General features: G+C 37.4%; 1 pseudogene; it reads right to left on the reverse strand.

Annotated features, from left to right (window-relative positions):
- Window positions 1–11,400: 11,400 nt before the first annotated feature.
- LOC129485732 (heterogeneous nuclear ribonucleoprotein A1-like) lies at window positions 11,401–12,431 on the reverse strand (annotated as a pseudogene).
- Between the last annotated feature and the right edge of the window lie 2,142 nt (window positions 12,432–14,573).

Below are 14,573 nucleotides of genomic sequence, written 5' to 3' on the forward strand. Positions count from 1 at the left end.
TAATTTTATGTAGGTGGAAACCCTAAAGAAATCACCAAAAAAAGAAAAACTATTAGAGCTAGTAAATGAGTTCAGCAAAGTTATAGGATATAAGATTAACATACAAAGTCAGTTGTACTTTTACACACTAACATCAATGCAAAAAGTGAAATGAGAAAATTTAATTTACAATAGCATCAAAAAGAGTAAAATGTTTAGGAATAAATTTAACCAAGAGAGTGCAAGACTTGTCCACAGAAAACTACAAAACACTGCTGAAATTAAAGACCTAAATAAGTGGAAAGATAACCTGTATTTATAGGCTGGAAGACTTACTTAATATTGTTAAGATGGTAATATTTCCCAAAGTGGTCTACCAATTCAGTGTAATCTCTATTAAAATTCCAACTGTCCTTTTTGCAGAAATAGATAAACTGATTCTCAAATTCATATGAAATTACTGGGGCCCTGAATATTGAAAAAGAAGAACAAAGTTGGAAGATTCACATTTCCAAATTTAAAACTTACTGCCAAACTACCATAATCAAAGCAGTGTGGTATTGGCATTGGCATAATGATTAACATATAAATCAGCAGAATAAAATTGAGAGTCTAGAAATAAACCTATACCCTCATATTTATGGCCAATTCATTTTAAATAAGAGTGTCAAGACCATACAATGGAGAAAGAATAGTACCTTTAACAAGTGGTGTTGGGACAACTGGATATCCACATCAAAATAATGAAATTAAACCTCTACTTTACATCATATACAAAAATTAAGTAAAACTGAATTATAGACCTAAATGTAAAATTTTTAGGAGAAAATATAGAGGTAAATTGTTATGACCTAGATTTGTCAATGGTGTCTTACAATATCATTGTAAGAACAGAATCATATAGAACAAAAGAAAAAAATAGATAAATCCAACTTTATCAAAATTAAAAACTGCTCATCAGAAAACAAAACAATATCAAGCAAGTTAAAATAAAATATTTGAAAATTATATATCTGATAAGGGTCTAGTATCTAGCAATATTTTTAAAATCTTAAACTCTACAACAAAAGACAGAGAATTCAATTCTTTTAAAAATAAACAAAAGCCTTAAATAGACATTTCTCCAAGGAAGATGTACAAATGGCCAAGAAGCATATTATAAAAATGTTTAACATCATTAGTCATTAGGGAAATGCAAATCAAAAACCACAATTGAAACAGTGTTGGTATTGGCAAAAGAATAAACACAAAGACCAAGCAAACAGAATAGAGAGCCTAGAAATAGACCCACACAAATATAGTCAACTGATCTTTGATAAAGGAAGAAAGGTAAGTCAGTGGAGAAAGTATAATCTTTTCAGTAAATGGCAGGGGAACAACTGGATATCCACATGCAAACAAATGAACCTAGACATAGAGTTTATATTTTTCACAAAAATTAACTTAAAATAAATCATAGACCTAAATTGCAAAACTATAAAATACCAGAAAACAGGAGAAAATCTAGATAACCTTGAGTTTAGTCATGAGTTTTTAGAGATAACACCAAAAGTCTGATTCATTAAAGAAAAAAAGTCAGTAAGTTGGACTTTACTAGAATTAAATTTTTTGTTTGCTGTGAAAGTCGCTATTAAGAGAATAAAGGCCAGGTCCAGTGGCTCAAGCCTATAATCCCAGCTACTCAGGAGGCTGAGGTGAGATGATTGCTTGAGGTCAGAAGTTTGTTGTTGCAGTGAGCTATGATTATGTCAGTACATTCCATCCTGAGCAAGAGTGAAACCTCGTTAAAAAAAAAAAGACAGAGATAGAATTAAAAGACAAAACAAAAATTAGGGAGAAATTTTTCAAAATACAAAATTCGATAAAGGATTTTTATCCAAAGTATACAAAAGACTCTTAAAACATAACAATAAGAAAACAAACAACCAAAAAAGGTATACAGATGGCAAATAATCGTAAAAAAAGACCTCACCAAAAAAGATATACAGATGGCAAATAACCATGAAAAAAGATATTTGACATCATATGTCATTAAGGAATTGAAAATTAGAACAACAATGGGACACCACTACACACTTATTAGAGTGGCAAAAATCCAAGAAACAAAACAAAACAAAACAAAAAACAACAACAAAAACCCTGACAATACCAATGGCTGCCAAGAATGTGGAATAAAAGGAATTCTCATCTATTGTACAGCATGGTAACTATGTTAAATAATGAGGTATTGTATACTTGAAAATTGCTAAAAGTGTAGATACTAAATGTTCCCACAATAGCAACCAAAAAATAACTATGTGAGATATGGATATGTTAGTTAGCTTGAATGGGATTATTATTTCATAACATATACTTATATCAAAACATCACATTGTACAGTGTAAATATATACAATGTTTATTGTCAGTTATACCTCAATAAAGCTGGGGGGAAAATAGACCATACTGTGGCTCTGAAAGCGATCTTATTTTTTTTATTGAATTAAAATTTGAAAGTTCTGGTTTAAAGAAAAAGGAACCCTCATTTATTATCACTGAGAAATCTAAATGACACAGCACTTTAGAAGACAGTTTGGCAGCTTCTTACACAACTAAACGTAGTTTTATGTACAATCTAGCAATTGTACCTTTAAGAGTTTACCAAACTAATCTGGAAACTTATATCCACACAAAAATTGTGCACAAATGTTTATAGTAGCTTTATTTGTAATCGGACAAAATTGGAAGCAACCAAAATGTCCTTCAATATGTGAATATATAAACAAATTGGTACCCCCATACAATGGAATGTTATTCAACAATCAAAACAAATGAGTTATCAAGTTATAAGAAGACATAAATGAATCTTAAGTGGGTATTGATGAGTGAAAGGAGCCAGTCTGAAAAGGCACATACTCAATGATTTCAATTACAGTATAAGACATTCTGGATAAGGCAAAACTACAGACATAATAGCCCTATCAGTGGTTGTGTGGGGTTCAAGAGTAGGGTTTAGGGCTAAACAGGTGAAGCACAGGGGGTATTTTCGGGGTAGTGAAATGATTCTATATGACCCTGTTAGGTGAATATATGACACTATACATTTGTCAAAACAAATGTTACAGTCCAAATAGTGAATCTTAATGTATGCAAATTGTTTAATTATCTAGGAAATTGGGAGATCCCAAGATAAAATGTAGAATGTAACAAAATAATTAACTGTATTACAAATGTATGAAACAAGCTTGCTGAAGGAGTTGGGGGTAAAAGATGCTGACCTATAACTCTGAAATGAGTTAAATCTGTAAGACTAAAGGCAAAACAAGTTGTACATAAGAACTGTGCTGTAGTTGATAAAGTCATTTCTAATGGGAGTATGGGCCAATTCTGATAGGGTTTTATACATATACTGGAATTTAATAATTAAGTAAATGGTTTGGTGGATGGCGGGATCCAGGTTTCTTATTGCTGGAGTAGGAAGTTACAGATGAGCAAGGGGAAGAGGCTAGAAGGATTTGGGTGGTAAAGAATTAGAGTTGGAGACATCAGTGTGAACTCACGTTTAGCTTCATATAGTTACAGATGGCTACACACAAAAAAAAATGATAGACAGGTTACACAAGTTAGTCAGTTTGTATACACACATATATTTCTTTGTTTTATCTGCTGAGATATAGGAAAAGCACCTTGTAGTACCAACAAGCACACCTAGCATTCAGATCTTAGTTTTTAACATTATTCTCCATTAAAAGGAGCCAGTGTTCTTTGGAGAAATGACTGATTCTATGTCTTAGTCAGAAAATACACAAGATGAACCTTGAGCATCTTGTAGTGCCAGAATGTAAGAACATGCTTTATGCTTTTTTGAAAAAACAGCAAAAAGGTACACAATGATGGAGGTATTTCAAAAGGTCAAAGAAACCAAATGAAAGAGCTCCCAACGCCCAAGCCTGGAAAATTTTGAGCAGCGAGATAAATTAAGTAGTATTGGATTATAACCCAAAGTATAAAATAAATATCTATGAGTCCTTACTGAAATAAAATAAAAACATAAACAAATAAATCAATGGGACAAGAGACAAATCTACTGTGCAATCGAATTCCACATAATGCACACAAATACTTCACTTTCAAGAAAGAGGAGCATACATTCCCACCTCTTAAGTGTGGGCTGCACGTAGTGACTTAATTTCAAAAACTACGGCCTGGAAATAGGGGAAAAAAATAGCTTTATAGTAAAGAAACCTGACACACACTACCTCAGCCCGGTGATCAAGATGAACATCAACAGTGATAAATCATGTTGCTGGTATATACACTTGAAAAGATGTGATTAATATGGCAGTTTACCTCTGTGATCTTCCTTCCAAGAACACATGATTCCAGTCTAATCTTTAGTAAAACAGCAGACAAATCCCAATTGAAGGACATTCTACAAACTATTTGACCAATACTCATGAAAACTGTCAAAGGTGCTAAAAATGAGGTAAGTCTGAGAAACTGTCACAGGCATGAGGAGTTAAGGAGACATGACTACTAAATGTAATATGGCTTCCTGTACTGGATCTTGGACAGACAAAGGACATTAGATAAAATAAAGGAAATCTGAATAATGTGTGGACTTTAGTTAATAATAATGTATCAAAATTCTTTTATCAATTGTAAAAAATGTACCACACTAATGTATGATGTTGGTCATAGAGGAAATTGGGTATGAGGTATATGGAAACTCTTTGTACTATTTTTGTCGTATTTCTGTAAATCTAAAACTGTTCTAAAATAACATGTTTATTTTTAAAATGTAGCACATTTATAATCACATCAAAACTACAAGATTCTTAGAAATAAGTTCAACAAAAGATGTGTAAGACCTATATGCTAAAAACTAAAACTCATTTCTGACAGAAATTGACCTATACAATCAATATCATCCCAATCAAAATCTTAGCAGGATTTTTAAAAATAGAAATGGTCTATCTCATTTGTCTAAAGTTTATATGCAAATTTAAAGAACATAGGATTCTTTATTTTGAAAACGAAGAACAAAATTAGAGGACTTTTACTATCAGATTTTAAGACTTATTATAAATCCACAATAATCATGAGAATGTGGCATTGGTGTAAATACAGACACATAGATCGGTGGAGCCAAGTACATAGTTCAGAAATAGACCTACATATATGATAAATTACTTTTTTAACACAAGTGCCAAGGTAATTCAATAGGTAAGTGATAGTCTTTTTGTAAAACAGTGCTGGAGTATTTGTATATTCATATGGAAAAAATTAATTTCAATTCTTACCTTATGCCATACACAAAAATTAATTCAATATGAATTGTATACATGAACATACAAGCCAACCCTATAAAACTTCTGGAAGAAAACAAGACACAAAGAATTCATGACTTTGACATAGTCAAAAATATTTTATACAGGACACAAAACATTAATGAGAAGACGAACAATCCAATATGGGTAAATGGTTTGAAGAAGACACATCAAAAAAAAGATATACAAATGGACAATAAATACATAAAAAGATTCTCAGCGATGTGGGGAAAAGCAAACTACAATCACAATGAGATACCATGACACACCCACTTGAATGACTACAGTTAAGACCAAGGCCTGATGCAGTGGCTCACGCCTGTAACCTCAGTGCTTTCGGAGGCCAAGGTGGGAAGGTCACTTGAGGCCAGGAGTTCAAGGCTGCAGTGAGTTATGATTGCACCACTGCACTTCAGCCTGGGTGACAGAATAAGACCCTGGCTCTAAAAAAAAGAAGACTGATAATTGCAAGTGTCGGCAAAATTATGGAGCAACTAGACCTAGTGGGCATATAAAATGAAACCATCACTTTAGGGAACAATTTAATTGCTTCTTAGAAAGTTAAACATACATTTATCCTATGACTGAGCCATTCTTCTCCAAGGTATTTTGTCTAAGAAACACAAAAATATGTCCGCCAAAAGACTTTTGCAATATTCATAGCAGCTTCATTTGTAATAGCTCCAAACCAGAAGCCACCCAAATGTCTATCAACAGGTGGATGAATAAATAAACTGCAGAATACAGGTTGAAAATCTGAAATCCAAAATGCTACAACATCTGAAACCTTTTGAGCACCAGTATGACACCACAAGTAGAAAGTGACATATCTGACCTCATGTGCACAGGAGGTCAAAATGCATGTGCACAATACAGTTTATTCAGTGTTCCCAAGGCAGGAATAACCCTCCCAGCCATTTTAAAAAGCCATCCAGCAGAATGCCTCCTCATTCCTAGGAGACCCACTTGCTGGTCCTTCACTTGCTTCTGATGTTTCTTCTCACCAAAAAATAAAATAAAATGCATTATACAGTAACCTTTTAATTAAAACACAGCATCCGAGATAGGGATTGAAAGCCTGGCATTGTTTGTTTTTGCTAACAGCTGATACAGGCATTCCATTGATGCTTCTGTGCTGCTTAGTTACACTGAACACATTGTTTTTTCACTCTGTGAATGGTATATCGTATTTCTACTCTTAAGTACTTATGTGTGAATAAATGTAAGAAAATAACTGCTTATTGATAGCATATAAATTCAGAGCCAGATAGTATATCAATTCATTAATGATAGTGATGCCAAACACCACCAATTGTCCACATAGATGGCTGAGATAGTGATACCTTTTCTTTCTGATGATTCAACATACACAAACTTTGTTTCTTACACAAAATTATAAAAAATATTTTACAAAATTACCTTCAGGCTATGTGTATAAGATGCACATGAAACAAAAATGAATTCCGTGTGTAGACTTGGGTCCCATCTCCAGGATATCACATGTACTTGCAAATATTCCAAAATCTGAAAAAATCTGACATCCGAAACGCTTATGGTCCCCAGCAATTCAGGTAAGGGATACTCAACCTGTATGTATGCAATGGAATAATACTCAGAAAAAAATTAAAAACCTATTGACATTCACAGCATAGATAACCTCATAAATATTCTGAACATAAGAAGACAGACACAAACAGTACATACTGTGTCATTTCATTTCTACCAAGTTCTAGAACTGGCAAAACTAACTCCTTATGCTAGATAACAGATCTGTTTGTCTGATAAGAGGAACAACCTGTTGGCTGGAAAAGACCTGAGGAAACTTTCTGGAATGATTACAATAACCTATGTCTTAATCAGAGTGACGGTTACATTGGTGTGTGCATTTTTCAAAACTTGTACACTTACAATACTACACTTTATTGTATGTCAGTTATACCTACAACACTAATACATAAATGTTTAAAAGTTCCACGTGGTATTAGGAGAGGGATGTCAGTGGCACACCAGCAGGTGAAGGAAAATATATGGAGACAGCAGCCTTTATCTCCCTTTATGTCCCATATCCTCTGGCAGGAAAGGAGAATCCTGTGTCAGGCAATCAAATCTGGGGTCTGCCCACATGGACACACTAGGTAGCGAAGGGTGCAAATAATTAAATACAATGAAGAAAATGCTCTGATGTGACTTATGTAAGTGTTAGGAGAACACAAGAGGAGCGACCAACTCTGACAATAAGAGGACTTCCACCGGGAGGTGCCAACCAGAGCTGTGAAGGGAAAATAAGATATGCTAGAAGAAGGAATCCTAAGTGGTGGTAATGAAGAAAAGATAGGCAGAGGCAAAGGAGCAGAGAAGAGCGGAGCTTGGTTGGGGAATAAGTTCAAAATGGATGAAGGATGCGGCACCATGGAAGGAAAATGTGGATTAGGGTGTGTGACATCAGGCCCCATACATCAGAGAATTCCGACGTTTCCTCTGGACGTGATTGGGAGGCATTAACCTGAGAAGATCGTGGCCAGATTTTGATTTCGGAAAGCTCACTGTGGGAACCATGGGACATAGAATAGAAGAGGAACAGGAAGAGACGCTAGAGATCATAGGAGTCTAAGACAGCGACTGAGGCAAGAGATAATATCCTGGAGCAGCGGCAGTAGGGGGCGCCAAGGAGGTGATAAGAAGAGAAGGGGCAGAGTTCAGCACCTGCCAAAATCCCTGAAGCAGGCACAAGTCCAAGTCCATTATCTCTCTCAAAATGAAATTCAGCCTAACATCTCAACCTCTTCAGCCATCGTAAAACTAATTCAGTAGATCCAGTTATAGATCCATTGAGTTCATTACCACCACTTAGCATATCTGATTTTCCCTCCACAGCTCTGGTTGGCACCTCCCCGTGGAAGTCCTCCTATTGGCAGAGTTGATCGCCCCTCTTGGGTTCCCCTAACACTTACGTAAGTCCTACCAAAGCATTTTCTTCATTGTATTTAACCTTGTTGTGGTTAGAAAGGAAGGGATACACCACCTCTGAGCACTGGCGCATTATAATTTCTCTTTACGTCAACAGGCCTGGCAATAATTTCAAAATAGTGGTCACCGCGGTGTTTTTGGGTACTGATTGCCTTTCTAAAGCATGTTGGATGGGAAACTTGTTTTTGACCTTGCCCTTTAGTCTTTCTTCAAGGTTGATTGAAATTCCTGTGCACACTGTAGTGTCTGTAAATCTGGAGTTTACATTTAATCTTGCCATTCATTTTTCTCCCACATACCCAGGATGAGGCTAATTCTCTTTATCCTAATGAGATCTGGATTGCAGAACCATGACACTCTATTTAGCGTCTGGTGGCAGCTTGGACAAGAGGTTATCCCCTCATGTCATGGCATGTTTACTCAGATGAAAACAGAAACAGCAGACTGGGCACTTACTCTTTGAATATTTAGTGCTCTCACAATTCTTGTATGCCACAGAGGAGGTGGCACTGTAGCTGGGCTCAAAGAATGGGTAGGATTCTGGAGGCATTGTGTGTAAAAAATATATACCTGGGCCAGTCACAGCGTGATGTCTTGGAAGGGTGATTGCATTCAGTCACTTATTCACTCACTCACTCATTCATTCTATGTATACTATTGAGTTCTGACAAGGTGCCAAGTCAGTGCTCAGTGGTGAGAATCCAACTGGGACTCTGGTAGACCTGGTCCAGGCCTGCACAGAGAGGTAGGTTAGTCTCTCTCTCACGTGAACACACACACTTGCTTTCAAAAACTGACCTGCTGCATTGACAACTGCAGCCTCTGTGTTGTCCTGACCTGCTAGTTCAGTCTCAGGAAGAGTTGGGAGTTTATAGCAGATTAATAGCAAAATGCTACAGAGATTTGCATATGGAAGACAGAACCACAATCTTCATCCAATTTTTAAATACAAATAAGGCTTGTTCTTTTTCAGTTCTTGCTATACCCTGGGCAATAATCTTCTTAGAAATTGTATATCTCTGAAGCCAATTGCAGGATGTATTTTTCTGGATTTTTTTCCATTTATTTCCCCACAGAAAGAAATATTTGTTTCTGAATGTAAAGAAGATCTTCTGATCAGTTACATATCCTCTGGAAATAAAAATGAACTGAATTATTCTAAGTTGAATGCCATAGTATTTACCACAGTGGAAGAAAAAAGATGGGACATAATTTCTTTTTGAGAACCAGTCAGAAAACTCAAAGGGATTTTCATATACTCATACCAATTATCAGGGCTGTATTTCCCCAAATTTGGGTGGTTTTGACCTCAGCCTGATTTTTGTTATAATTGTGTTCAACCTCCTGTTCAATGAGTTATAAATGAGTTAAATGGTTTATGACTCTTCAAATAAGTGAGCTAAATGAAGTTTTATTTGGAAGGAATGTATGATACCTTTTGAAATAACAGGTGGTTCACCGGAGGGTCAGAGATGGTCAGAGGGTCAGGGGATGTGGGTTTCTGGGCCCAGAAGCCCAACCTTGCACCACTGTTGAGGGTAGAATTCAGCAACCACTGCCAGTCACCAGGTCAGGCTCAGGTTGTAGAGGAACCAGCAAGAGATTCTCAGCCTTCATTCATCCAACAAACCCATTCTGAGAGATCCAGGTAGCCTTTAGTGCAAATGGGGAACAATAAGCACGCTGCAGAAAAGAACCTGGAGAAACTCCAATGGGCAGGAAGCCATGAGATAAATGATCATGGAGGACAGAGGAGAAAAGCACCTCCCCCAGCCCCAGGGAGGAGGGAGAGGTGTGATGAAAGGAAGAAAGAAAAGGTGATACATAAAGAAAACTCAAAGGGCAAATAGAAGTGAGCCAGGTGAACAGGGCTCATGACATGCCAGAGAGAAGCAGCAGCATGTGCAAAAATGTGGGTGTGAAGTGTGACCAGACGTTGCAAACTGCAGGTCACTTCATTTGGCTGGAGTAGCAAAGGCATGAAAAATAGGAGGAGGAAAGGGGCCTGACTGTATTGTGGAAACCTATTAAACACTATGTTTAACCATTACTAGGACCCAACCAACAACCAACTCTGGAGTCTTTCTGGGGGAGCCTGAGCAAGTTACTTCAACTCCCTGAACCTCTGTTTTCTCATCTGTAAAAGGGGCATAATAGCAGCACTTCCACATAGAGCTTTAAATGAACTAGTAATCAACATAATGTACATCGTTTTGCCTTCATGGACTTCCCATTCTGGTAAGTAACACATGCAATATGCTTGGCCCAATAAAAAGCATAGTATAAGTCCTTAAAATATTCTAACTGACCCGTCTTTTACTTTTAGTCACTAACCTCATTATTATTACTCTTTGGCTTATCTCAAGAGAGAATGTTCTTCCTACCAATCTTCATTTCCTAGAGATCTCGCCCCCAAAAACTCTGTGTAAAAGCCAATCAGATGATTCTCACTTTCCTAATTTTCATACTTCATGCCCCAATGTGAAAATATTGCCTTATGTGACTATTTCAGTGCTAATTAGAACACACATTTATTTATCTCTTTTATTACTTTGTTCAAGATAATTAAATCATTTATTGATTACACATGACAATGGGTGATACACATACTTCATTTCCATCTTTAATTTTATCTGCTACCATTAATCAATTTAGGTGTATTCCATAGGATGTGCCAACAATCATCTTTATAACCAATAATTCCATGATTTCCCTTTTAATGGCGAACTTCAGGTCACAACAGTTAACCATCAGTTCAACTACACCAAAGTTTCTGAAGACAATGGCTTTTTTACCCAGAAGATTATAAATAAATTCCAAATAGAATTTGTCATCACCCTGAAGGAATCTAACTTCACACTGTTGGGGAAGTTGACCAAGGTGGCTTCAGAGTAGACCAACTTTACACAGAACATTTTTTTTAAAGACACATTTATTCAGCGTCATGTCAGACTATTACATTTAGCAATCAATAGCATGGGTGCAAAAACAAAAAAGCTACATTAAAACCCTTTGTTGGAATGCTTTATACTTTCCACAGAACAGAAACTAAAATCACTGGTTATCCTATTAGTCACAAATACAGTTCTTGAGTTTTTTGCCCATACACATGAGTATTTGTCTAAAACATGTATTATTTGTAGCAGCTAGGCCCTGCCACCACTGTGCTTGGCTGGGTTCACAAATCTGTTGTAACCTGTAACTTCCCTGTCACTTCTCTGACTCTCCTCTCCTGCTAAGCTGTTTCCTGGCAGTAATGAAAATCTTTGGACACTGCCATAGCTACTGCTGCTACTGGAACTGGCATAGCCACCTTGGTTTTGTAGTTTGGCAAAGTATTGGCATCTACCACCACAGGGGCCAGACCTTCTTCCTCCAAAGTTTCCTCTCTTTATGCATCCAAAATTTGAAGACTGATTGTTGTAATTGCCAAAATCATTGTAGCTTCCACCACCTCCAAAATTGCTTCCATCATTACCAAATCCATTATAGCCATCCCCACTGCCACCATATCCACCACCACCAGGGCTGCCACCAAAGCCACCACAATCACTGAAGTTCCCTCTATGACCAAAGTTGTCATTCCTGCCAAAACCACCTCCACGACCACCATCAAAGTTTCCAGATCCATTTTGACCTCTTTGGCTGGATGAAGCACTAGCCATCTCTTGCTTTGACAGGGCTTTTCTTACTTCAAAGTTGTAGCCATTCCCACAGGATGGTATTTCTGAATGACAATCTTATCCACAGAGTCATTGTCATCAAAGGTTACAAAGGCAAAACCCCTTTTCTTGCCACTGCTTCTGTCAGTCATGATTTCAATCACTTCGATTTTCCCATACTGTTCAAAATAATCTCTGAGGTGATGTTCTTCAGTGTCATCTTTAAAGCCACCAGCAAGTATCTTTTTTACAGTTAAGTGGGCACCTGGTCTTTGAGAATCTTCTCTTGAGACAGCTCTCTTTGGTTCTGTGTTTCTTCCATCCACCTTGTGTGGCCTTGCGCTCGTGGCTGCATCCACTCCTCTTCCGCAGTGGCGTATGTGACAAACCCAAAGCCCCTGGAGTGCTTGGTGTTTGGATCCCTCATTACCATACAGTCCGTGAGCATTCCCCATTGCTCGGAATGGCTCCTCATATGTTCATCAGTTGTTTCAAAGCCCAACTCTGATGGAGAGCTTCTGCAGCTGTTCAGCCTCTTTAGGAGACTCTGACTTAGACACAATGACAGTCAGAAGAGGGACTTTACCAATACTTCCTCAGTGGCATCCACAGGCAGAAAGCTGTTTACCTTTTAAACGGTAAATTGTAGACATCCCATGGGGAGAGACATGAACTACATACAGAGTAAAACCATTTATACAAGGAAACGGACCCCTATAAATTAACAAGGAAACTAAATGAACTAGAAAGAACTTCCTATGTTTCCCCTGAGTTTCAAAAAGGAGTCTGTCCATCTGATACTAACCAAAGTCATAAATAAAATATTAGCAAATGGAGTCCAGCACTGAGTTTAAATAATGAAAACTGATGTTAAAGGCAGAATGGTTCCATATTAGGAAATGCATTAATATAATTGATCACATCAGTATATGGAGAGATAAAAGGAAATGACAGTTTTGATCATGGCGGAGTAGCTTACACTGAGTGACTGAGATAGAAGCTCTGACTGCAGTGAGCCCAAGGGTGAATTAGATGAGGAATTGAGACAGCAGTTATAGAAGAGTGTTTCCAGGCTTGTAGGAAATAGCATAGGAAAGAGAGAGATGGGGTAGGAGCTTGAGACAGGGCACAGGGACAAAGGATAAGTTAGGGTATGTGCCTTTTCAAGGTTTAAATATTAGAACATATTTATAGCCTGCAAGATAGGTGTCAATGTTGGGGAAATGTGTCAATATTAAAAAAGGGGAGGGGAAGGGAGGGGAGGGGAGGGAAGGGAAGGGAAGGGAAGGGAAGGGAAGGGAAGGGGGTGAAACTTCCAACTCTCAGTGAGTCTGATAAAGGGTTAAGAGCACAGACTCTAGAGCCAGACTGATGGGTTTGCATCCTGTCTCCATCATTTACTAGCTGTGTGACCTTGGGCAAAATACTTAACTTCTCTGTGCCTCATATCCTCCCCTGTAAGGTAAAAATACTAATGATGCCTTCCTCATAGAGTTGCTACAGGGTTAAATGAATTAATATTTTATAAAGTGCTTAGAACAATGTCTGGCAATATCTGTTAAATAAAACAAATCAAATCTCTGTCTTCTACTAAGTAATTCTTTGTACTACTTGTTATTAATACTACCGGGTATAGAAAATGTATTATATATCTATTGTAGAATGGAAATTATTTCTTTCTGACTGGGTACAGAGAAAAGGATGGCAACAGGAATTGAAAATATGCCAGATAATTAGAGGAAGAGTTGAGATCAAGGGGTGCCCATGCCACCTATGATCATCATGGAAGAGAGGCTGGGTTCCCCGGAGTGTTGAAGGTGATGAGTCAGCCAGAAATTCCCAGATCCCACTCTGCCCCAGGATCATATTGGCCACTGTAACAAAACAAGGAAGGAGTGTGAAGGAAGAAGGAGGCAGAGCAGAATAAAGTGGCACCCGGGGTGAAGAGAGAGCCCAGGAGAAGAGCCAGGTGGTTAAAGAAGGACCTCTATGTTTGTTCCTTTATGCTTCCATATTATTTGAATCTTTGATAATGAAAATGTGTCAGTATAATATTTAAGCAGCTAAAAGAATTAATAAAGTGCAAGATGTAACTATCCGGGGAAAGCGATAGATCTCCCTGTATTGTTTTGTACAACTGCATGTGAATATATAAGTGCCTCAGTAGAAATTTCAATTTAAAAAAAAAAGATAAAGAAGAGTATTCTTGGGGGAAAAAAAATCCCTACACTGTCTTCCTCACTGTGATCCCAGTCACCACATCAGATGGACAGATGGGTATATATTTTATATGTAGAAATTAAAATTATGACAAAAGGCACATTTCTGTCTGTGCATAATACATCATGGACCAGGCAAAGAGACTGAAGCAAAGGATATTCTGACAGGCCCTTGAGGGGGAAAGGCTGGCAATCAGCCCCTCAAGGGCCTGTGAGAATATCCTTTGCTTCGGTCTCTTTGCCTGGTCCATGTGTTTTTTGGGGGTTTGTTTTTTGTTTTTTTTTTTTTTTGGTTTTTTGTTTGTTTGTTTGTTTTTGCTGTTGTTTTTTAGCTCAGAATGTTGGTGTTGTCGGTGTGCTAAGAACTGAGCAGCGTGCAAAGGTGGACAAACAGGAGCCCAGTTCACAGTATCGACAGATGAACACATTTGTCATGTG

The sequence above is a fragment of the Symphalangus syndactylus genome, chromosome 7 (genome assembly GCF_028878055.3).
Source record: "Symphalangus syndactylus isolate Jambi chromosome 7, NHGRI_mSymSyn1-v2.1_pri, whole genome shotgun sequence".
Lineage (NCBI taxonomy): Eukaryota > Metazoa > Chordata > Mammalia > Primates > Hylobatidae > Symphalangus > Symphalangus syndactylus.